The sequence below is a fragment of the Ranitomeya imitator genome, chromosome 9 (genome assembly GCF_032444005.1).
Source record: "Ranitomeya imitator isolate aRanImi1 chromosome 9, aRanImi1.pri, whole genome shotgun sequence".
NCBI lineage: Eukaryota > Metazoa > Chordata > Amphibia > Anura > Dendrobatidae > Ranitomeya > Ranitomeya imitator.
In genome coordinates this window covers 65447438-65472629 of record NC_091290.1, presented here as the reverse complement: position 1 = coordinate 65472629, position 25192 = coordinate 65447438, and the positions used below count along the sequence as shown (strand labels likewise).

General features: G+C 45.6%; 1 protein-coding gene across 2 annotated transcripts in view; it reads right to left on the bottom strand.

Annotated features, from left to right (window-relative positions):
• Positions 1 to 25192, bottom strand: part of ANO3 (anoctamin 3) — a 745314-nt gene that overhangs the window by 117451 nt on the left and 602671 nt on the right. The gene's annotated exons all lie outside the window — the stretch shown is intronic.

Below are 25192 nucleotides of genomic sequence, written 5' to 3'. Positions count from 1 at the left end.
TTCAGTGGAGGAGAACAGCAAGGAGTGGCAGACACCGATAGTAGGCCCCAACCCAACTAGTAGGCCAAATGCAGTCTAACATTAACAACTACTTAACGAGCGCCTGAAAACGGAATTTCAGGACAGGAAACCAGGAGAACAGCAAGGAGCGGCAGACACTGTTAGTAGGCCCCAAACCAACTAGTACGCCAAATGCAGTTGTTCCATTTAACCACAATTTAACGAGAGCCTGAAGATAGAAGCTCAGGAAAGGCAACCTGGAGAACACCTTGGAGTGGAACACACCATCTCTCTCCACCCGATACCCATTTTGTAGGCCTAATGCAGTGTAGTTTTCTACAACTACTAAACGAGAGTCGGAAGATCGAAGCAATGGCGAGGAAACCTGGAGAACACCTTGGAGTGTAACACACCATCTCTCTCCACCCCATAGCCAATTTGGAGGCCTAATGCAGTGTAGTTTCCAACAACTACTAAACGAAAGCATTAAGATCGAAGCTCTGGAAAGGCAACCTGGAGAACACCTTGGAGTGTAACACACCATCTCTCTCCACCCGATACCCATTTTGTAGGCCTAATGCAGTGTAGTTTTGTACAACTACTAAACGAGAGTTGGAAGACCGAAGCAATGGCAAGGAAACCTGGGGAACACCTTGGAGTGTAACACACCATCTCTCTCCACCCGATACCCATTTTGTAGGCCTAATGCAGTGTAGTTTTCTACAACTACTAAACGAGAGTCTGAAGACCGAAGCAATGGCAAGGAAACCTGGGGAACACCTTGGAGTGTAACACACCATCTCTCTCCACCCGATACCCATTTTGTAGGCCTAATGCAGTGTAGTTTTCTACAACTACTAAACGAGAGTCGGAAGACCGAAGCAATGGCAAGGAAACCTGGGGAACACCTTGGAGTGTAACACACCATCTCTCTCCACCCGATACCCATTTTGTAGGCCTAATGCAGTGTAGTTTTGTACAACTACTAAACGAGAGTCGGAAGACCGAAGCAATGGCAAGGAAACCTGGGGAACACCTTGGAGTGTAACACACCATCTCTCTCCACCCGATACCCATTTTGTAGGCCTAATGCAGTGTAGTTTTCTACAACTACTAAACGAGAGTCTGAAGACCGAAGCAATGGCAAGGAAACCTGGGGAACACCTTGGAGTGTAACACACCATCTCTCTCCACCCGATACCCATTTTGTAGGCCTAATGCAGTGTAGTTTTCTACAACTACTAAACGAGAGTCGGAAGACCGAAGCAATGGAAGGAAACCTGGGGAACACCTTGGAGTGTAACACACCATCTCTCTCCACCCGATACCCATTTTGTAGGCCTAATGCAGTGTAGTTTTCTACAACTACTAAACGAGAGTCGGAAGACCGAAGCAATGGCAAGGAAACCTGGGGAACACCTTGGAGTGTAACACACCATCTCTCTCCACCCCATACCCAATTTGTAGGCCTAATGCAGCCTACTTTCCGACAACTACTAAACGAGAGCATGAAGATCGAAGCTCAGGAAAGGCAACCTGGGGAACACCTTGGAGTGTAACACACCCTCTCTCTACACCACGGAAGGGCTGATTCTTAGGAAGGAAGGCTGTCGGAAAGAAGCAGGGCGCGTCCGAGGGTGATTATATTCTTATTAGGTATATACTCACCCTCGGACGCGCCCTGCTTCTTTATTTGTAATGAATGTTTATTTGCAATGTGGTTTTGACTTACTCTATTTTTTTGGTAAATAATGATTTTATTATTTTCATTGTTTTGCATCTTCTTGGCAATAATATAAAGAAGACGCGACAGGACAACACTCGGTGGATGCCATATCTGTGTTTTAAATTGAAAAAAACTTTCAGTTAACTACTTGCAGGAGAAAGTTATTGTAGCTGGTGGCCATTTTTAGTACTGTACCAGATTTTTGTTGTATGTGTTTGTTTTTAATGTTAAAATGTCTGCATTTGATATCTCTCCAGTATTTTCTTTTTTATAAGCAAAATACTTATTTTTATATTTTCTGATGTTGGTTCAAGGGGTACACGGGCAGCAGTAGACAGGTCAGTGGAGGCCTAGTGGAAGGAGGGACCGCAGACAGGCTTCGAAGGCCTAACATAATAAATTGGGCTGGCTGTAGGCAATTTAAAATTGGTTCCAGGGGAACACGGGCAGCAGTGGCCTGGTCAGTGTAGTAGTAGTGGAAAGAACGGGCCGCAGACAGGCTTCGAAGGCCTAACATAACAAAAATTGGGCTGTAGGCAATTTAAAATTGGTTCCAGGGGAACACGGGCAGCAGTAGACAGGTCAGTGGAGGCCTAGTGGAAGGAGGGACCGCAGACAGGCTTCGAAGCCCTAACATAATAAATTGGGCTTGCTGTCGGCAATTTTAAATTGGTTCCAGGGGAACACGGGCGGCAGTAGCCAGGTCAGTGTAGTAGTAGTGGAAAGAACGGGCCGCAGACAGGCTTCGAAGGCCTAACATAACAAAAATTGGGCTGTAGGCAATTTAAAATTGGTTCCAGGGGATCACGGGCAGCAGTAGACAGGTCAGTGGAGGCCTAGTGGAAGGAGGGACCGCAGACAGGCTTCGAAGCCCTAACTTAATAAATTGGGCTGGCTGTAGGCAATTTAAAATTGGTTCCAGGGGAACACGGGCAGCAGTAGACAGGTCAGTGGAGGCCTAGTGGAAGGAGGGACCGCAGACAGGCTTCGAAGGCCTAACATAATAAATTGGGCTGGCTGTAGGCAATTTAAAATTGGTTCCAGGGGAACACGGGCAGCAGTGGCCTGGTCAGTGTAGTAGTAGTGGAAAGAACGGGCCGCAGACAGGCTTCGAAGGCCTAACATAACAAAAATTGGGCTGTAGGCAATTTAAAATTGGTTCCAGGGGAACACGGGCAGCAGTAGACAGGTCAGTGGAGGCCTAGTGGAAGGAGTGACCGCAGACAGGCTTCGAAGGCCTAACATAAGAAAAATGTCAATACAATGGTATTGACAGTGCCAGGCATTGAAGAATGTCAGCGCATAGACTAAACATTGGTGGAGCTGTGAGAGAAAATTTTGCAAGTGGTAGAGCACTGTTTGAGCTGGGGGGGGACTGTCTTGTGGCCGGCGGTACAGGCCCAGGGCCCCTCATATTACAACGGTGTGTCTGACGTTGGGTGCGCACCACCACCGCCAGACACTTTATTGTACTATGAGGGACCTAGTAGCAGTGCCGTCGACCAAAAGCGGGCACACCCACCTCCTCAGACAAACAGTACTCTCACGGGTGCTGGCGCCAAGTGGCGATACCACGGCCCCGTGTGGGGACTTTGGCCATTTAGGGAGGTGTTAACATGTCGGATGCTGGACAATCAGGTGCTGCAAATTACGAGATTGGAAAAGTCGTTCAGAATAGTCCACAGGCAAGACCTTTACATAGGAAAGCTAGGTGTCAGCCGGGCAAGGTGGGGCAAAAGATTTCGAAATCCAGTTGTGGTTCATTTTAATGAAGGTTAGATCATCTACATTTTGGGTAGCCAGACGAGTCCTTTTTTCTGTTAGTATTGAACCTGCAGCACTGAATACTCTTTCTGATAGGACACTAGCTGCCGGGCAAGCAAGCTCCTGCAATGCATATTCTGCCAATTCTGGCCAGGTGTCTAATTTTGATGCCCAGTAATCAAATGGGAATGACGGTTGAGGGAGAACGTCGATAAGGGATGAAAAATAGTTAGTAACCATACTGGACAAATGTTGTCTCCTGTCACTTTGAATTGATGCTGCAGTACCTGTCCTGTCTGCGGTCATAGCAAAATCACTCCACAACCTGGTCAGAAAACCCCTCTGGCCAACGCCACTTCTGATTTCTGCCCCTCTAACACCTCTGGTCTGCTGGCCCCTGCAGCTCGTGTTAGAACGATCACGGGCGCTGTGTGCAGGGAATGCCAGAAGCAAACGGTCAACAAGAGTTGATTGTTTGGTTGCTAATATTAGTTCCAAGTTCTCATGTGGCATTATATTTTGCAATTTGCCTTTATAGCGAGGATCAAGGAGGCAGGCCAACCAGTAATCGTCATCGTTCATCATTTTTGTTATGCGTGTGTCCCTTTTGAGGATACGTAAGGCATAATCCGCCATGTGGCCCAAAGTTCCAGTTCTCAAATCTGTGGTTGTGCTTGGTTGAGGGGCAGTTTCAGGCAAATCCACGTCACTTGTGTCCCTCCAAAAACCAGAACCCGGCCTTGCCGCACCAACAATTTCCACTGGCCCCGGAAAAGCTTCCTCATTAAAAATATAATCATCCCCATCATCCTCCTCGTCCTCCTCCTCCTGTTCGCCCGCTACCTCGTCCTGTACACTGCCCTGGCCAGACAATGGCTGACTGTCATCAAGGCTTTCCTCTTCCTCAGCTGCAGACGCCTGATCCTTTATGTGCGTCAAACTTTGCATCAGCAGACGCATTAGGGGGATGCTCATGCTTATTATGGCGTTGTCTGCACTAACCAGCCGTGTGCATTCCTCAAAACACTGAAGGACTTGACACATGTCTTGAATCTTCGACCACTGCACACCTGACAACTCCATGTCTGCCATCCTACTGCCTGCCCGTGTATGTGTATCCTCCCACAAAAACATAACAGCCCGCCTCTGTTCACACAGTCTCTGAAGCATGTGCAGTGTTGAGTTCCACCTTGTTGCAACGTCTATGATTAGGCGATGCTGGGGAAGGTTCAAAGAACGCTGATAGGTCTGCATACGGCTGGAGTGTACGGGCGAACGGCGGATATGTGAGCAAAGTCCACGCACTTTGAGGAGCAGGTCGGATAACCCCGGATAACTTTTCAGGAAGCACTGCACCACCAGGTTTAAGGTGTGAGCCAGGCAAGGAATGTGTTTCAGTTGGGAAAGGGAGATGGCAGCCATGAAATTCCTTCCGTTATCACTCACTACCTTGCCTGCCTCAAGATCTACAGTGCCCAGCCACGACTGCGTTTCTTTCTGCAAGAACTCGGACAGAACTTCAGCGGTGTGTCTGTTGTCGCCCAAACACTTCATAGCCAATACAGCCTGCTGACGTTTGCCAGTAGCTGCCCCATAATGGGAGACCTGGTGTGCAACAGTGGCAGCTGCGGATGGAGTGGTTGTGCGACTGCGGTCTGTGGACGAGGTCTCGCTTCTGCAGGAGGACGAGGAGGAGGAGGAGGGGGTGCGAACGGCTACAGCCAACTGTTTCCTAGACCGTGGGCTAGGCAGAACTGTCCCAAACTTGCTGTCCCCTGTGGACCCTGCATCCACCACATTTACCCAGTGTGCCGTGATGGACACGTAACGTCCCTGGCCATGCCTACTGGTCCATGCATCTGTTGTCAGGTGCACCTTTGTGCTCACAGATTGCCTGAGTGCATGGACGATGCGCTCTTTAACATGCTGGTGGAGGGCTGGGATGGCTTTTCTGGAAAAAAAGTGTCGACTGGGTAGCTCGTAGCGTGGTACAGCGTAGTCCATCAGGGCTTTGAAAGCTTCGCTTTCAACTAACCGGTAGGGCATCATCTCTAACGAGATCAGTCTAGCTATGTGGGCGTTCAAACCCTGTGTACGCGGATGCGAGGCTAAGTACTTCCTTTTTCTAACCATAGTCTCATGTAGGGTGAGCTGGACTGGAGAGCTGGAGATCGTGGAACTAGCGGGGGTGCCGGTGGACATGGCAGACTGAGAGACGGTGGGAGATGGTATTGTTGCTGCCGGTGCCCTAGATGCAGTGTTTCCTACTACGAAACTGGTGATTCCCTGACCCTGACTGCTTTGGCCTGGCAAAGAAACCTGCACAGATACTGCAGGTGGTGCAGAAAATGGTGGCCCTACACTGCCGGAAGGGATGTTGCGTTGATGACTAGCTTCATTGGCCGAGGGTGCTACAACCTTAAGGGACGTTTGGTAGTTAGTCCAAGCTTGCAAATGCATGGTGGTTAAATGTCTATGCATGCAACTTGTATTGAGACTTTTCAGATTCTGCCCTCTGCTTAAGGTAGTTGAACATTTTTGACAGATGACTTTGCGCTGATCAATTGGATGTTGTTTAAAAAAATGCCAGACTGCACTCTTTCTAGCATCGGATACCTTTTCAGGCATTGCAGACTGAGCTTTAACCGGATGGCCACGCTGTCCTCCAACAGGTTTTGACTTTGCAACGCGTTTTGGGCAAGATATGGGCCCGGCAGATGGAACCTGTTGCGATGTTGATGCCTGCTGCGGCCCCTCCTCCTCCGCTTCAGAACTGCTGCCGCCTGCACCCTGTTCCCCCAATGGCTGCCAATCGGGGTCAAGAACTGGGTCATCTATTACCTCTTCTTGTAGCTCGTGTGCAACTTCGTCTGTGTCACCGTGTCGGTCGGTGGTATAGCGTTCGTGATGGGGCAACATAGTCTCATCAGGGTCTGATTCTTGATCAGCACCCTGCGAGGGCAATGTTGTGGTCTGAGTCAAAGGACCAGCATAGTAGTCTGGCTGTGGCTGTGCATCAGTGCACTCCATGTCAGATTCAACTTGTAATGGGCATGGACTGTTAACTGCTTCACTTTCTAAGCCAGGGACGGTATGTGTAAAGAGCTCCATGGAGTAACCCGTTGTGTCGCCTGCTGCATTCTTCTCTGTTGTTGTTTTTGCTGAAGAGGACAAGGAAGCGACTTGTCCCTGACCGTGAACATCCACTAACGACGCGCTGCTTTTACTTTTACCAGTTTCACGAGAGGAGGCAAAAGAGCTAGAGGCTGAGTCAGCAAGATAAGCCAAAACTTGCTCTTGCTGCTCCGGCTTTAAAAGCGGTTTTCCTACTCCCAGAAAAGGGAGCGTTCGAGGCCTTGTGTAGCCAGACGACGAACCTGGCTCCACAGCTCCAGACTTAGGTGCAATATTTTTTTTCCCACGACCACCTGATGCTCCACCACTACCACTACCCTCATTACCAGCTGACAATGAACGCCCCCGGCCACGACCTCTTCCACCAGACTTCCTCATTGTTTTAAAAACGTTACCAAACTAACGGTATTTGTTGCTGTCACACAACTTACACGGTGAGCTATAACTTCAGTATGATTTAGCTACCCCTTTACAGGTGGGTGAGACCACAACGAAAATCAGGCACAATGTTACACACTCTGTTGTTGGTGGCAACAAATGAGAGAGATGCCCCACACGCAGGACTGTCACTGAAGCGCAAATGTAAATATTAATCTCCCACTGATTTTTTTTTTTTTTTTTAAAGGGAGACTTTAGAAAAAAAAAATAATAAAAAAAAATGATTTTTTAAGGAAGAATTTATAAACCAAATAAAATGAAATGATTGTTTCAGGGAGAATTTAGAAAACAAATAAAAAAAATAGGCTTTCTATGGCCCACTGAGTGAGAGAGGACGCAGACAGGAGTCAGGAGTGGCACACAAGCCCAGAGGCCAATATTTATCTCCCACTGATTGATTTAGTGATTTTTTCAGGTAGATTTTGGAACCCAAATCAAGCAAAAAAATAAATAGGCTTTCTATGGCCCACAATTGGAGAGAGAGAGAGAGATGGCACACCCAGGAGTCAAGACTGGCACACAAGCAGAAAGGGCAATATTAATCTCCCACTGATTTGATTTTTTTTTTTTTTCAGGGAGACTTTAGAAAAAAAAATACAAAAAAAATGAATTTTTCAGGAAGAATTTAGAAACCAAATAAAATGAAATGATTGTTTCTGGGAGAATTTAGAAAACAAATAAAAAAAAATAGGCTTTCTATGGCCCACTGAGTGAGAGAGGACGCACACAGGAGTCAGGAGTGGCACACAAGCCCAGAGGCCAATATTTATCTCCCACTGATTGATTTAGTGATTTTTTCAGGTAGATTTTGGAACCCAAATCAAGCAAAAAAATTAATAGGCTTTCTATGGCCCACAATTGGAGAGAGAGAGATGGCACACCCAGGAGTCAAGACTGGCACACAAGCAAAAAGGGCAATATTAATCTCCCACTGATTTGATTTTTTTTTTTTTTTCAGGGAGACTTTAGAGAAAAAAAATACAAAAAAAATGATTTTTTCAGGAATAATTTAGAAACCAAATAAAATAAAATTATTTTTTCAGGGAGAATTTAGAAAACAAATAAAACAAAAAATAGGCTTTGTAGGGCCCACTGAGTGAGAGATGACGCACACAGGAGTCAGGAGTGGCACACAAGCCCAGAGGCCAATATTTATCTCCCACTGATTGATTTAGTGATTTTTTCAGGTAGATTTTGGAACCCAAATCAAGCAAAAAAATAAATAGGCTTTCTATGGCCCACAATTGGAGAGAGAGAGAGAGAGATGGCACACCCAGGAGTCAAGACTGGCACACAAGCAGAAAGGGCAATATTAATCTCCCACTGATTTGATTATTTTTTTTTTTCCAGGGAGACTTTAGAAAAAAAAATACAAAAAAATGAATTTTTCAGAAAGAATTTAGAAACCAAATAAAATGAAATGATTGTTTCAGGGAGAATTTAGAAAACAAATATCAAAAAAATAGGCTTTCTATGGCCCACTGAGTGAGAGAGGACGCAGACAGGAGTCAGGAGTGGCACACAAGCCCAGAGGCCAATATTTATCTCCCACTGATTGATTTAGTGATTTTTTCAGGTAGATTTTGGAACCCAAATCAAGCAAAAAAATAAATAGGCTTTCTATGGCCCACAATTGGAGAGAGAGAGAGAGATGGCACACCCAGGAGTCAAGACTGGCACACAAGCAGAAAGGGCAATATTAATCTCCCACTGATTTGATTTTTTTTTTTTTTCAGGGAGACTTTAGAAAAAAAAATACAAAAAAAATGAATTTTTCAGGAAGAATTTAGAAACCAAATAAAATGAAATGATTGTTTCAGGGAGAATTTAGAAAACAAATTAAAAAAAATAGGCTTTCTATGGCCCACTGAGTGAGAGAGGACGCACACAGGAGTCAGGAGTGGCACACAAGCCCAGAGGCCAATATTTATCTCCCACTGATTGATTTCGTGATTTTTTCAGGTAGATTTTGGAACCCAAATCAAGCAAAAAAATTAATAGGCTTTCTATGGCCCACAATTGGAGAGAGAGAGATGGCACACCCAGGAGTCAAGACTGGCACACAAGCAAAAAGGGCAATATTAATCTCCCACTGATTTGATTTTTTTTTTTTTTTTCAGGGAGACTTTAGAGAAAAAAAATACAAAAAAAATGATTTTTTCAGGAATAATTTAGAAACCAAATAAAATAAAATTATTTTTTCAGGGAGAATTTAGAAAACAAATAAAACAAAAAATAGGCTTTGTAGGGCCCACTGAGTGAGAGATGACGCACACAGGAGTCAGGAGTGGCACACAAGCCCAGAGGCCAATATTTATCTCCCACTGATTGATTTAGTGATTTTTTCAGGTAGATTTTGGAACCCAAATCAAGCAAAAAAATAAATAGGCTTTCTATGGCCCACAATTGGAGAGAGAGAGAGAGATGGCACACCCAGGAGTCAAGACTGGCACACAAGCAGAAAGGGCAATATTAATCTCCCACTGATTTGATTTTTTTTTTTTTTTCAGGGAGACTTTAGAAAAAAAAATACAAAAAAATGAATTTTTCAGGAAGAATTTAGAAACCAAATAAAATGAAATGATTGTTTCAGGGAGAATTTAGAAAACAAATAAAAAAAAAATAGGCTTTCTATGGCCCACTGAGTGAGAGAGGACGCACACAGGAGTCAGGAGTGGCACACAAGCCCAGAGGCCAATATTTATCTCCCACTGATTGATTTCGTGATTTTTTCAGGTAGATTTTGGAACCCAAATCAAGCAAAAAAATTATTAGGCTTTCTATGGCCCACAATTGGAGAGAGAGAGATGGCACACCCAGGAGTCAAGACTGGCACACAAGCAGAAAGGGCAATATTAATCTCCCACTGATTTGATTTTTTTTTTTCAGGGAGACTTTAGAAAAAAAAAATACAGAAAAATGAATTTTTCAGGAAGAATTTAGAAACAAAATAAAATAAAATGATTGTTTCAGGGAGAATTTAGAAAACAAATAAAAAAAAAATAGGCTTTGTAGGGCCCACTGAGTGAGAGAGGACGCACACAGGAGTCAGGAGTGGCACACAAGCCCAGAGGCCAATATTTATCTCCCACTGATTGATTTAGTGATTTTTTCAGGTAGATTTTGGAACCCAAATCAAGCAAAAAAATTAATAGGCTTTCTATGGCCCACAATTGGAGAGAGAGAGATGGCACACCCAGGAGTCAAGACTGGCACACAAGCAGAAAGGGCAATATTAATCTCCCACTGATTTGATTTTTTTTTTTTTTCAGGGAGACTTTAGAAAAAAAAAATACAAAAAAAATGATTTTTTCAGGAATAATTTAGAAACCAAATAAAATAAAATGATTGTTTCAGGGAGAATTTAGAAAACAAATAAAAAAAAAATAGGCTTTGTAGGGCCCACTGAGTGAGAGAGGACGCACACAGGAGTCAGGAGTGGCACACAAGCCCAGAGGCCAATATTTATCTCCCACTGATTGATTTATTGATTTTTTCAGGTAGAATTTAGAACCCAAATCAACCAAAAAAATAAATAGGCTTTCTATGGCCCACTATTTGTGAGAGAGATGGCACGCTCAGGACTGGCACACAAGCCCAAAGGCCAATATTAATCTCCCACTTTTTTTTTTTTCCAGGGAAAATTTATAAACCCAATAAAAAAAATAATAAATAGGCTTTCTATGGCCCACTATCTGAGAGAGAGAGATGGCACGCTTAGGACTGGCACACAAGCCCAAAGGCCAATATTAATCTCCCACTGATTGATTTATTGATTTTTTCAGGTAGAATTTAGAACCCAAATCAAGCAAAAAAATTAATAGGCTTTCTATGGCCCACTGAGTGAGAGATGGCACACACAGGAGTCAGGAGTGGCACACAAGCCCTGAGGCCAATATTTTTCTCCCACTGATTGATGTTGTGATTTTTTCAGGTAGATTTTGGAACCCAAATCAAGCAAAAAAATAAATAGGCTTTCTATGGCCCACTGAGTGAGAGATGGCACACACAGGAGTAAGGAGTGGCACACAAGCCCTGAGGCCAATATTTTTCTCCCACTGATTGATGTAGTGATTTTATCAGGTAGATTTTAGAACCCAAATCAAGCAAAAAAATAAATAGGCTTTCTATGGCCCACTGAGTGAGAGATGACACAGACAGGGATGGCACTCTAGCAGAAATGCCAATCTTAATCTCCCACAAAAAAAAAAAAAAAAAAGGAACTGTCCTTCAATTACTATCTCCCTGCAGTAATCTCAGCCAGGTATGGCAGGCAGCAATAAGGAGTGGACTGATGCACAAATTAAATAAAAGGTGTGGACAAACAAACAAGATAGCTGTGCAGAAAGGAAGGAACAAGAGGATTTGTGCTTTGAAAAAAGCAGTTGGTTTGCACAGCGGCGTACACACAGCAATGCAGCTACCAGGGAGCCTTCTAGGGCAGCCCAATGAGCTACAGCGCTGAGGAAAAAAAAAAATGTAGCTTCCACTGTCCCTGCACACCGAAGGTGGTGTTGGGCTGTGGAAATCGCTACAGCACAAGCGGTTTGGTGGTTAATGGACCCTGGCTAACGCTATCCCTGCTTCTGACGAAGCGGCAGCAACCTCTCCCTAAGCTCAGATCAGCAGCAGTAACATGGCGGTCGGCGGGAACTCCCCTTTATAGCCCCTGTGACGCCGCGGACAGCAAGCCAATCAATGCAATGCCCTTCTCTAAGATGGTGGGGACCAGGACCTATGTCATCACGCTGCCCACACTCTGCGTTTACCTTCATTGGCTGAGAAATGGCGCTTTTCGCGTCATTGAAACGCGACTTTGGCGCGAAAGTCGCGTACCGCATAGCCGACCACGCACAGGGGTCGGATCGGGTTTCATGAAACCCGACTTTGCCAAAAGTCGGCGACTTTTGAAAATGAACGACCCGTTTCGCTCAACCCTACTCAACACTATTTGTTACACATTTAGATCGTTCATTGTCGATTACTCAACTGAAAGTCACTTCCCATTTAAAAGTTCAATTTTAGAAACATTAAAGCTTTATTATTATGAAGAGGTAAGAAAGGGAGACAGAGAAACTGCAACTGCACCCCCATCCTCCCACCATTAACCTCAGTGCTGCAGATAGTTCCTCTGTAATACATGGTGGCCTACTTATGTATTATACATTTCCTCTGTGGAAGTATGGTATACTTCTTTAGAAAAGGTCACGAACAATTCCTATCTGCTGCCAGCAAGCAGCAATATACCGTATATACTCGAGTATAAGCCGACCCCCCTAATTTTGCCACAAAAAAATGGAAAAACTTAATGAGTCGAGTATAAGCCTAGGGTGGGAAATGCCGCAGCTAACAGTAAATGTCAAAAGTAAAAATAGATACCAATAGAAGTAAAATTAATTGAGACATCAGTAGGTTAAGTGTTTTTGAATATCCATATTGAATCAGGAGCCCCATAAAATGCTCCATAAAGTTTATGATGGGCGCCATAAGATGCTCTGTATTAAAATATGCCCCATATAATCCTGCATAAAGGTTAATAATGGCCCCATAAGATGCTCCATAGACACATTTGCCCAATATAATGCTGCACAAATGTAGATTATTGCCCCATAAGATGCTCCATAAAGATATTTGCCCCATATAGTGCTGCACAAACGTTGATCATGGCCCCATACAGACACTCGCCCCATATAGCCACTTGCCCCATATAGTGCTGCACAAACGTTATGGCCCCATACAGACACTTGCCCCATATATTGCTGCACAAACGTTATGGCCCCATATAGTGCTGCACAAACGTTATGGCCCCATAGAGACACTTGCCCCATATAGTGCTGCACAAACGTTATGGCCCCATACAGTGCTACACAAACGCTATGGCCCCATAGAGTGCTGCAGAAATGTTATGGCCCCATATAGTGCTGCACAAACGTTATGGCCCCATACAGTGCTGCACAAATGTTATGGCCCCATATAGTGCTGCACAAATGTTATGGCCCCATATAGTGCTGCACAAACGTTATGGCCACATATAGTGCTGCACAAAACTTATGGCCCCATATAGTGCTGCACAAATGTTATGGCCCCATATAGTGCTGCACAAACGTTATGGCCCCATACAGTGCTGCACAAATGTTATGGCCCCATATAGTGCTGCACAAACATTATGGCCCCATATAGTGCTGCACAAACGTTATGGCCCCATATAGTGCTTTACAAACGTTATGGCCCCATATAGTCCTGCACAAACGTTATGGCCCCATACAGTGCTGCACAAATGTTATGGCCCCATATAGTGCTGCACAAACTTTATGGCCCCATATAGTGCTGTACAAACATTATGGCCCCATACAGTGTTGCACAAACGTTATGGCCCCATACAGTGCTGCACAAACGTTATGGCCCCATATAGTGCTGCACAAACGTTATGGCCCCATATAGTGCTGCACAAATGTTATGGCCCCATATAGTGCTGCACAAACGTTATGGCCTCATATAGTGCTGCACAAATGTTATGGCCCCATATAATGCTGCACAAACGTTATGGCCCCAGTGCTGTACAAATGTTATGGCCCCATATAGTACTGCACAAACGTTATGGCCCCATAGATGCTCCATGCAGACACTTGCCCCATTTGCTGTTGCTGCGATAAAAAAATAAAAAAATCACAAACTCACCTCTCCGTCACTCAGGCCCCTGGCACTTTCAATATTCACCTGACGTCGTTTCGTTGCCGCTCCATCTTCAGCACAGACGTTCAGGGAGAGGGCACGCACTAACCACGTCACCGCGCCCTCTGACCTGAGCGTCACTGCACAAGACGGTGAAGATGGAGCTGCGCCGGAACGAGGAGCAGGTAAATATCGCGCAGCGCTCCCCTCGCCATTATACTCACCTGCTCCTGGTGCGGTCCCTGCACGTCTGTTCCCCTGCATCGGCAGCTTCTTCTTCCTGTACTGAGCGGTCACCGTTACCACTCATTACAGTAATGAGTAGGCGGCTCCACCTCTATGGGAGGTGGAGCCGCATATTCATTACTGTAATAAGCGGTACCATGTGACCGCTCAGTACAGGAAGAAGCTGTCAGCGCCGGGGAAAAGACGTGCAGGGACCGCACCAGGAGCAGGTGAGTATAATTAGACAGCCCCCGCTCCCCCTCCCCTGTCGACTACTGGGTATGAATACTAAATGTCCCCAAACCATAGTTTGCATAAACAACACTCTCATAGAGTAACAACAAAAATATCCATAATGGTACAATTGCCTATGGATAATAAGTGATATAGGCAGAAAGAATATAATAAAAATATATTTTATTAGGATAATATTAAAAGAGACCTAAACAATAAACAGGGCTAAAAAACCTCCATAGGGAAGGACAAAAGGTACAGACACAGTATAATAAATACAAATATGTGTGAAAACTGACGGCCAAAAAGATGCTCTTGCTATATGTGTATAAATATATCTATTTTTCTGGATATCCGAGTAGCGTGTAACAATAATAAATAATGAAAAGAACCGGCAAATATAAAATCAATATGCCTATATAAATATAATAAAGTTTTATCTGCCAAGTTCTAAAAGGAGCCCATATCCTATCTCCATATATAGATATAGAAATGCGATTTGACAATAAAAGGTCAGCACAATCAAATATAATAAAATTAAAATGCAAATGCAGCAATGTACTGGGTGCTAGTGTTGTTTATGAAGATATACCGTATATACTCGAGTATAAGCCGACCCGAGTATAAGCCGACCCCCCTAATTTTGCCACAAAAAACTGGGAAAACTTATTGACTCGAGTATAAGCCTAGGGTGGAAATGCAGCATTTACCGGTGAATTTCAAAAATAAAAATAGATCATTATTTCCCCATAGCTGTGCCATATAGTGCTCTGCACCGTTCATATTTCCCCATAGGTGTGAACCATATAGTGCTCTGCACCGTTCATTATGCCCCCTAGCTGTGCCATATACGGTGCTCTGCACCGTTCATTGTGCCCCATAGCTGTGCCATATACGGTGCTCTGCACCGTTCACTTTGCCCCATAGCTGTGCTGTGCCATATACGGTGCTCTGCACCGTTCACTGTGCCCTATAGCTGTGCTGTGCCATATACGGTGCTCTGCACCGTTCATTGTGCCCCCTAGCTGTGCCATATACGGTGCTCTGCACCGTTCACTGTGCCCCATAGCTGTGCTGTGCCATATACGGTGCTCTGCACCGTTCACTGTGCCCCATAGCTGTGCTGTGCCATATACGGTGCTCTGCACCGTTCACTGTGCCCCCCCTAGCTGTGCCATATACGGTGCTCTGCACCGTTCACTGTGCCCCCCCTAGCTGTGCCATATACGGTGCTCTGCACCGTTCACTGTGCCCCATAGCTGTGCTGTGCCATATACGGTGCTCTGCACCGTTCATTGTGCCCCATAGCTGTGCTGTGCCATATACGGTGCTCTGCACCGTTCACTGTGCCCCATAGATGTTCCACATAAATTTGTGCCGCCGCTGCCGCAATAAAGAAAAAAAAACACATACTCACCTCCCTTGATTGCAGCTCCCGGCGTCTCGTTCCGGCGCCTCCATCTTCCCGGCGTCTCTGCTCTGACTGATCAGGCAGAGGGCGCCGCGCACACTGTATGCGTCATCGCGCCCTCTGCCTGATCAGTCAGAGAGCAGAGACGCCGGGAAGATGGAGGCGCCGGCCGGGAAGATGGATCGGCGCCCGGCGGCTGGAACGAGGACAGGTGAATATAACATACTCACCTAGTCCTGGCGATCCTCGCGCTGTCCCCTCCTGTCTTCGGTGCCGCAGCTTCTTTCTCTATCAGCGGTCACCGGCACCGCTGATAGAGAAATGAATAAGCGGCTCCGCCCCTATGGGAGGTGGAGCCGCTTATTCATTTCTGTAATGAGCGGTCCCACGTGACCGCTGAAGAGAGGAAGAAGCTGCAGCGCCGAAGCCCGTGGGACGGCAGGGACAGCGCGAGGATCGCTGGGACTAGGTAAGTATACCTCAGCGCCCTCACCCCCTCACCCGCCGACCCCACCGCTACCGTGACTCGAGTATAAGCCGAGGGGGGCACTTTCAGCCCAAAAATTTGGGCTGAAAATCTCGGCTTATACTCGAGTATATACGGTACTACAGTCCAAGAGCATACTATCAGAAGGTGCTGATAGCCAATACTATAGATGTATAGATATGCGGTTTTAACAGTGAAAGGTAATAATATTGCGGCACAGTAAGAATCAAAAGTGCAAATAAAGCAATGATGTAGTACAGTTCAAAGGCATGCCACCAACCGTTATAGTAGCAAGTGCTAGTGCCAATGCAATAAACCTATTATAATCAAAGAGCTTACTGCCAGATAAGGCCAGCATCTTAATTGGACAATTAATAGGCGCAGCCCTAAGCGAAGTGACATCCTGGCCAAATATGGAAAAAGGAATTGTGCAGCAGATATTTGCTAAACTTAAAACCACCTTTAACACCCGCACCACTGCGTAAATCAAAATGAAGTTCTTAGGGTGCAAGCAGAGAGCACAGGATAGCATATGGGACTATGCCCTTGATCTCCAGGAGGCACTGCGGGCTTTCAGACAGTTTGACCGTAACAGCATGCAGGATGGAGAAAAACTCTTAAAGCAACAGTTCTTTGAGGTTCTCCTGTCCGGCAACCACAGGACACAGCTGCGCATCCTGGCCTTGCAAAACCCTGACCTTGACTTTGCGCAATTCAAGGACAGGGCCATCTGGGTGCTGCACAAACCTCAGCCCAGCTGCACAGTGCTCCATAGGCGTCCAGCTCTCACGCACCACCAGGAGGTGGCATTATATCATCAGGTTCCAGTTGAGGCCGATGCACAGATCCTGGATGATGACTCTTCCACAGGACTAGGCCTCCAGGTCCAGGAACTGACTAAAAGCGTAGCTGCACTAGCTAAAACCGTGCAGTCCCTGCAGGAATCGCCAAAAGAAAAGATCAAGCTGGCTTCCAGACCGGAGGAGGTTCCCTAGCGACGACAGAAGAGGATCCCGCCGACCAGAGGCATAGGTGACGATCACTATCATCAGGACCGATGACCCATCTGCTGCCGCTGCGACCAGGCAGGACACATCGCATGGTACTGTCATTTAAATGAGTGACCCCTGGGGCAGAGGGCCAACCCCCAGGAAAAGTATGACCATGCCCACAAAATTGGCATGCCAAGTACGTCGGAGGACGACCTGTCCTCTCCATTGTGATCGACGACATCCCGATGAACGCTTTATTGGACACCGCTTCAGAGGTGACAACTATGCCTTACATTCTATATAAACGGTACTGGGCTGACACAGACATTAATCATGGCCCAGATGATGATTTGACAATAGTAGCCAGTAACGGTCAGCCGTTGCCACTGGTGGGGTATAAAGAGGTCACCATTAAGGTGGGGCGGGTAGAATTAAAGGCCCAAAGAATGGTGATTGTTGCTATTGACCGACGTGAATGTAACCCCATGATGATGATTGGTACTAATGTCATAGAAAATTGTCTTGCAGAGGTTATTGTCCTTTTACAACAGGTGGCCGAAACCGTTGGTTTCAGTGAACATCTTGTCCTGCAGAAACAAATCAGAGCTCTGGTGCAGAGACAGCAGGTACAACTATCTGGTGGAGAAATTGGCCGTGCCACAGTGAGTGATTCGATCCCCATCGCAATACCCCCCAGGAGTGAAATGTTAATATGGTGTTGGGCAGTAATAGGCCTCAGAGGTAAAGACTACCAGGCCCTGGTAGAACCTGTGTATTAAGATAGTAGGCCCACAATCCTGACAGCCAGAGGGGTGGTTGAAGTCCAAGTGGAGGGTACCTGTACATGTCCTTAACTGTGGAAAGAAAGAGGTCCACTTAACCAGATATGCCACACTTGCCAAACTCTTTACAGTTAATAATAATACAATAAGGGCAACAGAACCCTTGGTCAAATCCAACCAGGTGGAGGACAATGGCTCTGCAGGACAAATGGAGGATTGGTGTCAGAAATTACACGTGGGCACTGACTCTACACCATCCCACCAAAAACAGGGAGCTTACCGAGTGGTCGATGAGTATGAGCGAGTATTCAGTAAACACCCACTAGTTTTTGGGCAGGTAAAAGGGATTCAACATCATCTACCCACGGGAGATCATCTGCCCATTAAGGAGAGATACCGGCCTGTACCTCCAGCTCATTATCAGTGTGCCAAAGACATGTTACAAGAGATGACAGAGGCTGAGGTAATCAAAGATAGTTGTAGCCCCTGGGCAGCTCCATTAGTCCTCACTAGGAAAAAGGATGGCACCATGAGAATGTGTGTAGATTATAGGCAGATAAACCACATTACACATAAGGATGCATACCCATTGCCTAGGATAGAAGAGTCATAAGCTGCATTAAAATCTGCTAACTACTTCTCTACCTTGGATCTCACCAGTGGGTACTGGCAGGTTCCCATGGCAAAGGCGGATAAGGAAAACGGCCTTCACCACACCGATGGGTCTCTGTGAATTCAACTACATACCGTTTGGACTGTCCAATGCCCCAGGAACATTTCAGAGAATGATAGAGTGCTGTCTCGGGCACAAGAACTTCGATACCGTCTTGCTTTACATGGACGATGTCATTGTCTTCTCCAAGATTTATGAGGACCACCTGAAGCACCTAGCCGAGGTGTTCGAAGCTCTGTCCAACTTTGGCTTAAAGGTAAAACCATCTAAATGTCACCTGTTGAAACCCAAAGTGCAGTACCTGGGCCATGTGGTGAGCACCGAAGGAGTGGCACCAGACCCTGACAAGGTCACCGTGATCGGAGACTGTCAAAAGCCCAGCAACCTCCATGAAGTCTGCAGTGCCTCGGGTTGGTAAGCTACTACAGAAGATTTATCAAAGCCTTCACTAAGATAGCCACACCACTACAAGACCTGTTAGTGGGCCAATCCAAGAAAACCAAGGGTAAGAATAACCCATTTGACTGGGACAACGGGCTGGGGAGATCCTTCACTCAATTAAAGTTGGCTCTCATAGGAGATGAAGTACTGGCTTACCCTGAATATAACCAACCGTTAGTGCTGTACACGGACGCCAGCAACATGGGACTGGGAGCCGTGTTGTCCCAGGTACAGAAAGGAAAAGAAAGGGTAATTGCCTACACCAGCAGGAAACTTCGCCCTACCGAAAGGAACCCGAGAACTACAATTCCTTTAAGCTGGAGTTCCTCACTATTGTCTGGGTGGTGACAGAGAGGTTCAAGCACTACCTGGCCTCGGCAAGGTTCACCATCTTCACGGACAACAATCCGCTGACACACCTAGAGACAGCAAAACTAGGTGCTTTGGAGCAGCGATGGATGGCCCCGTTGTCCAATTACGAGTTCACCATCAAGTACCATGCGGGGCACAAGAATGCGAATGCTGATGCGTTGTCTAGGATGCCAATTTGCCAGAGATGGGAGAAGATTCAGAAACAGTCGAAGAAGTAGAGTTGCCAGCTTTCCATCGTCCTAACGCAACTCAGTATTCCCATTATGTGAGGAACAGGCACAGAAACAAACAAGAAGCCACGCTGAAACGCTGAACCCATTTCCCCACTATGGGTGGGCAGAGAAACAGGCCAGTGACCCCGCGGTCCATCTGGTCAAGGAGCTGCTGACGCAAGCCAATTTGCACCCTGGTCCAGATGCTTCACAAGAGACTCAACAGATGTGGAAAGAGAAAGGCAAATTGTTTATGTACGATGGTAAGCTGTGTCAGGAGTTTTGACCCACGCACTCATGAGCTGGTCTTACAGATAGTGGTCCCAAGACAAGATGCGCCAATGGTTCTGGAAGCGTACCACAATGGAGCAGGACACTTCGAATGGAAGAAGTTGGAGATCCTGTTACGTGGAAGATTTTACTGGATTGGCATGAGAAAGCCATTGAAAAGTGGTGCCGAGAGTGTGGTCCATGTAGCTTGTGCAGAAAGGACCCTGACAGCCAGAGGGCTCAACTACAGCCCATAGTCACCAAACAGCCACTTGAACTGGTGGCCTTGGACCATGTGAAGCTAACTCCAAGCAGGTCAGGCTATATCTACGCTTTGACTATTGTTCATCACTACTCCAGATTCCTGGTAGTCGTACCTGTCAAGGACGAGACAGCAAAGACTGCAGCCAGAACCTTCCAACAGCACTTCTGTAGACCACATGGATATCCTGAGAAGGTACTTACTGATCAAGGACCAGCCTTCGAAGCGGAAGTGTTTCAAGAATTCTGCAACCTCTATGGATGTAAAAAGATCAGAACCACACCGTACCGCCCACAAAGCAACGATATGTGTGAAACGATGAACCAAGTAGTGATTGACTTACTGAAGACCTTGCCATTACATAAAAGAAACTTATGGCCAGAAAAGTTACCAGACTTAGTGGACTTGTACAACCACATTCCAGTGAACTCCACCAACTGTACACCAGCATACCTGAAGAAAGGAAGATCCAGCAAACTACCTGTTGATCTAGACATGGGAGTCCTAACCCTAGAAAATACCTCACCAGATGTAAATTGGGATACTGAGAGACAACAAAGGTAGCGCCAAGTACAAGAGTGCGTCGAAAGAAGTCTATCACAAGCGAGACAAAAACAAGAAAGAGACTATAACCAACATGCCCCTTCAATTAACTTGTCACCAGGTGAACAAGTGCTAAAATGTACAAGAAGATTGCACAAACTTGACGAACCAGTGGGAAGCAGAACCGTATACTATCCTACCTTCAAACTTCGACAACACAAAAGTCTGCATTATCAGTAAAGATGGATTAAAAACTTCAACTGCAGTATCCAGAGACCATCTCAAAGTATGCCCTGATAATCTGAGGAACAAAGAAGCAGACCCAGGAACATCTCCACCCATGGAAGAAGAAAAGAGAATCACCGTTCTTGGAGATTTTCCCCAGTCTTGGACTCGTATACATCAGGCCACAGTGATACCTGTCTTAACTTTTCCCCAGCCTGAAATACAAGAAGAAGTGACTCAGAACCATCCTGAACCAGAAAAGACTTTACCCAAGCAGGTTCAAACAGCACACGTCACCCCAGCAGTGGAACCAGAGAATCCACCCTCTGCTATTGGTGAATCTGTCAGACATATGGGGAATCAAAGAAGACGCAGAGGCTTGCCCAGTTTGCCAATACAATGCAGGCCTACAAGTAGTACACACACTAGTGGGTCCACTACAGTAACAGCAGACTTGTTAGATCAGGGACTACGCAAGTCTACTCATAGTGCCAAAGGTCAAATCCCAGCTTGTTACAGGGACTAAAAATGTCAATAACTGCTGTTACCTGTTTAAATTGCTTGCTTACATTTATTACAGGTTTAAAATGGACAATAGGATAATGGACAGTGAATTACCCCAAAAAACTGTATTTATACATAGTTGGCACCCTGAAGGTGCACCCTGATTCTACCCACTTGCCAACGTGGGTAGGGCCTTGTTTGCTTGTTTCTTCACAGACCTGAAGCAAAACCGTCTGGCGTGGCGAACCCTGGGTCTGGATATGCCTTGTAGCCCACCAAAGTCCTACGTTGGGGGTTTATAACGGGTCCCTCACATCGGTATTTTCATTTATAAACAAAGACACCCTGGTATAAAACCAGATGTACTTTTAGAAACTTGTTTTTGCAACGTTCAAGCCAAATATACCTCCCATAAAGGGAAGCTAAAGTTCTATAATTGTTCAAATGTTTTACAAAATGTTTGCATTATTTAACCTGTAACTGTTATTTTCTTTTCCCAGTCCGGGAGTACTGGATTTATTGGGGGGGGGAGTGTGACGCCCCAGGGTCCTGGTTGTCACAGTGACATTGCTTTCCTAATGGGAAGAGTGATGTTACGTTTGGAAGCGATGATGGATATCTTTTATCGGGTAAACACAATGCATACATGTTCACACTCCAGGTCACAAGGGGACGCTCTAAGCCTAGTTTAAGGTGAACTCCCCTATAAATACATTCTGATCAGGAGGAAAAGAGCAAGAGTTCAGAAAGTTACAGAGAAGAGAGCAGACTGACATAGAGTGTCAGAAGGTCTGAAGGGGGCCATGTAATCTGAAGTACTGCAGCTCCCAAAGAAAGAGAGACATACAGAAAGCCGAACATAGTTCAGTGAGCGTGAAGAAGAGCGAAGCACATGAGATTGACATCAGGGGAGACCAGCTGCGAATGAGTGATTCCCCTCTGAAGCGCAGATCACCGGTAGCCGGAACACCGAGGCTTTTGTGGGATTCTAATACACATAGCAGAGACCAGCAGGACAGCTGAACTGCAAGTTACCTGTCCACCACACACACCTGAGACACAGTAACAAATACAGCCCGGGGCATGCTGCAGTCCCTGTAAAAAGGCTTGAGTAACCTGTCATGCAGGTATTGTCCTATCCTATATGGAAGACGGAGAGAAGAACTGTGAGGACCTTATCTGAACCCATAGGCAGTAAGGGACTACAACACCACCGCACTAGAGGAAGGCTTTTACGTTCACCTGATAAAGGGGACTCTGGATTTGCTTCCAAGCCGGCCAGACCCTGCCTGCCCTGTGATCTTGTAACCTGGACTGTGGCTGCCTGAAGTCTTCAGTAAACCAGGTAAACAGACTGCAAACCTATGTCCTCGTTCTTTACTGCACCATTCACCAGCTTCCACCTACACACCGGGAGCCCTGGGGATATATTTCACCTGTGGGAAGTTATACCATCTAGTTGCCATAACATCACCCCAGAGGACCCCTTAAAGCAGTGTCGGTCCCCACTGACCGAATACCACAGGTGGCATCACGAACACAAACTTTATTCAATTTCCTCTTTTACATGGGTGCCCAGGGCCACAGACCGGGTCACCACCGTGACATCCCCCTGTGAACACCGGACTTGGTACCGGGTGCCTCATGGCCCTGGCAGGCGACACATTGGTACTGTGCGGTGGCCATTGGTGCTGGGGTCTGTGGGATGATACAGCCCAGAACAATGGGGTTTTTGCCACACATTCTGTGGGGCATTTGATTTGCTCCACTGCTGGCAAATTGTCATGGTGGTGGTCAGCTCACAGAGCTGAACCTAACATATTAGTGACTCACTAGCATTGTATTAGCCCACAGCCACTACAGCAAACTTCTGCTCAAAATGTTAACTAACTGCATGTTCAATTTTGTAAATTTTCTTTAGCAGATCAATGCAGAATATTTGGATATGCAGTTAGTCTTTTTTTCCATTGATTTTAGCATAATGTACAATTATCCACCTTCAAAAAAATAAAGTAGTCACCCAGGGTTAAAGGGGTCTGTTTTCTCTATCTTTTTGGATATGTCCTGTGTTACAGCTCAGACCAATTCACTTAAAGTGGTTATTCCAAGTGGTAAGTGATAAATAAAGTTGAGTAAAAATGTTGAGATTCAAATTCACCAACTTTGCCAAATTTTTCAAAAAATTTGATTTGCAGCAAATAAGTTTTGCAAACTTCAAAACTGGAAGGCTTGTAAATGTTCATAAAATACATAGGAGAGGAGAGAGCGAGAACCCAATGACCATAATATCTAATAATCTACAGGAGAGAGAGAGAGAGACTTATCAAGTGACTCTGGAGATGAAAATCAACTCTGCTGTACAAACTGTGCAGATCATAATAGCTTACACACTCTACAGGAGACAAAGGAACCCACTGATAAGAACTTATATTCTACTGGAGAGAGAGGACCCTGATTATAATAAGAGTTTACATACTACAGGAGGCACATGACCCTGCTGCCCATAAGATCTGACACTCTACAAAAGAGAGAGGACCCCACTGATCATAGGAGCTTATACTCTATTGGAGAGATAGGACCCCACTGACCATAAGAGCTTACACTTTATAGGAGAGAGAATGAGTGAGAGAGAGAGAGAGAGAGGACCCCAATGATCATAAGAGCTTATACTCTATAGGAGAGAGATCACCCTAGACACTCTATAGGAGAGAGCAAGAGAGAGGACCCCACTGACCATAAGAGCTTACACTCTATAGGAGAGAGAGAGATGACCCCACTGACCATAAGAGCTTACACTCTACAAGAGAGAAAGAAAGGACCCTGCTGACATAAAAGCTTACACTCTACAGGATAGAGATACTTACCCAGTGATTCTGGAGATGGAAATCAAGTCTGCCTACAAACTATGTTCCACTGGGATCTGCTACTCGTATGAAGCCTCAGGTCCTGACCACCACTGTACAAGATGCGATAATCCGTAAGATGTCATAGCTACAGGGCATTGTGGGGAGGCCCGTGCGGCAATGCAAATGACGTTTGCTTGTTCTATGATAAATCTGTTATGTGTGAAATGGTGGCAGACATTTTTTTCTTGCAAACTGTGAATTGAATTTCAAAATTTCAGGAAAAGTGAACTTGATCCTCCTGTAAATTGATCCACTCGACTCTAGTGATGTTTTAGAGTATAATTGATGGGAGTCTGACCCCCAGAGTTTGTGACAACAGAGATCCCCGATGTAAATTGTGAAGTAAATGGTATGGTATAGGAAGGGTAGTCACACATGCTCACCGGAGTTTCATTCATACTGGGTACTTTGATCCATCCATTTTTAAGATTAGTGGGGGTCTTAACTCCAGATCCTCCTCCAGTCATACATTGTAGATAGGTGATGTTGTTTATAAGACATCTCCTTTATATGGAGGTGAACTCTAACACCTGACACAACCCAAAAAACAAGGTTTGTGACATTTTAGAATGGATGCAGACTCTTTAATTCTTTATAATTTTCTTTTTGTTCTACGCTCATTCTCTAATGAATGTCATTGAGAAACTAAATTAGGAAAACTTTCTCCTCCATAATCCCTCCATTCCAATTAGCTGAAATTTACATAAGTGGAATCCTACACTACAGGAACTTAAAGTAAGAAAAGAACAAGGACCTGAAATCAATGCTGTCCCATCGGCTACCTAGAGTTTCTGTCCATTCACTGCAGCTGGTTGAGAAACAACCAGTATTTCCAGTTGCTTTTCACTGCAGATGGACAGAGGGTTTTCTCTGTGTGTTCTGGCACAAACCTGCACTTTATCCTCAACTTTCATAATC